Source organism: Chrysochloris asiatica, unplaced genomic scaffold (assembly GCF_000296735.1).
Source record: "Chrysochloris asiatica unplaced genomic scaffold, ChrAsi1.0 scaffold00112, whole genome shotgun sequence".
Classification (NCBI taxonomy): domain Eukaryota; kingdom Metazoa; phylum Chordata; class Mammalia; order Afrosoricida; family Chrysochloridae; genus Chrysochloris; species Chrysochloris asiatica.
This window is the reverse complement of record NW_006408630.1, coordinates 3,473,583-3,475,549: the sequence shown is the minus strand read 5'-3', so window position 1 is coordinate 3,475,549 and position 1,967 is coordinate 3,473,583.

Genomic DNA, 1,967 nt, shown 5'->3' with positions numbered 1-1,967 from the left:
AATAATTATGAGGATGCCAAAAAAAACAAAACAAAAACAGGCAGGGTTTCTTTCTGCTGTACAAGAGTCACTAAGGGTCAGAGGCTACTCGATGACACCTAGCAAAAACAACACAATGAAAACACACCCTAGGTTAGTGGTTGTTAAATAGTCTTAAAATTGTTATTGTTTATTAACCAATCATGGGCTTCCATTTTACTCTTTTGGGAAAATCTTTTGATGGAATTTAGTTTCAAGTATTTAGGAGGCTCCAGTCATCTATTTTGTCTTCTACTTCTTGTGCATTTTTTTTGGTGATGTTTGATAGTGTATGGGTGCCATGTATTGCAGTCCCTTAGTTTGGACCTATTTTTCATTGATGATAAAACAGTCAGTTTTATATTGAAATCTACTTGAATTCCTTGCCATTTGGAATTCTGTAACTGTACTTTACCTCTCTTTGCTTTGTAGTTGTCTTCACATTATAGTTTAAGCGCTGATTCCGTAATTTCAGTCTTGTAGCTTTACTTTACTCTGGATACTTCTATGGCTTGATTGAATTCTGGGTGGTGGTACAGCATATGTCATTCTCTAGTTGTGGACTTCTGTTGTTAATAATAGAGTCGAAGGAATCCTTTTAATATTTTTTGTAAAGTTGATTTGTTTTTATACAAATTCCTTTAATTTCTGTTTATCTGGAAATGATCTAATTTTACCATAGCATTTGAGGGACAGTTTTGCTGAGAAGATCACTCTTAGTTGGTAGCTTTTTCTTTCACTTTTGTATACATTTCTCCATTGCCTTCTTGATTGCATGGTTTCTGCAGAGAAATCCGAGTTTAGTCTAATTGGTTTTTCCTTTGTGGGTGTTATTTCCCAAGCTGCTTTCAGGTTTCTTTCTTTATCTTTGATTTTAGAGGGTTTGATTATAATATCTTTGGGTGATTTATTGTTAGGGTCTAGCCTGTTTGGGATTTGTTAAGTTTCTTGAATGCTTATCTTCTCATCTTTCATGAAATTAGGGAAATTTTCTCCCAGCAGCTCATCAACTATCTTTTCTGTGATTTGCTGTCTCTTTCTGTTTCGGAATTTTGATCACCCTTTGGTTATTACTCTTCATGCTGCCCCACATGAATCTTAGGCTTTCTTCATTCTTTTTTTTCATTTCTGATTGTTTTCCTAGCTTACTAATACTGAGAGATATAACTTCAAGCTCACTATTTCTGGGTTCTGTTGATTGATATTTACTCCTTTGTCCTTTCAGCATATTGTCCATTTCTAATACCTTAGCATTAATTTTCTAGATATCTGTTTGCCGGTTTTGTATTATATCCAATCTTTATTTGTTTTGTTTGATTATTCCTATAATGCTTTTCTGAATTCTTCCTTTTTTTTCCTCAACCATTCTGTCAAGCATTTGAAGGTACGTAAACATCATTTTCCTGAATTCTTTTCCAGGTAAGCTACAGTGCCTCTTTTTCCTCAAAAATATTTTCAATTTCTACCTATTGGTCCCACCACTTGTCTGTCAGTTTGTTGTTCTATGAAATTCTTCAGCCTGAAATTGATAAAAAATTCAATCAAGATGTGTTGATAATCACTGGTGATTGAAATGCAAAGGTTGGAAACAAAGAGGAAGGATCAGTAGTTGGAAAATATGGCCTTGGTGAGAGAAATGATGCTGGAGATTGCATGATAGATTTCTGCAAGACCAATTATTTGTTCATTTCAAATACCTTTTTTTTAACAGCATAAAAGATGACTTTACATATGGACTTCACCAGACAGTGACTACATATGTGGAAAGAGAAGGTGGAAAAGCACCATATCATCAGCTAAAATAAGGCCAGGGGCAGATTGTGGAACAGACCATTAACTGCTCATGTGCAAAGTCAGACTGAAGCTGAAGAAAGTGAAAACAAGTCCATGAAAGACAAAATATGATTTTAATATATCCCACCTGAATTTAGAGATCATCTGAAGAACAG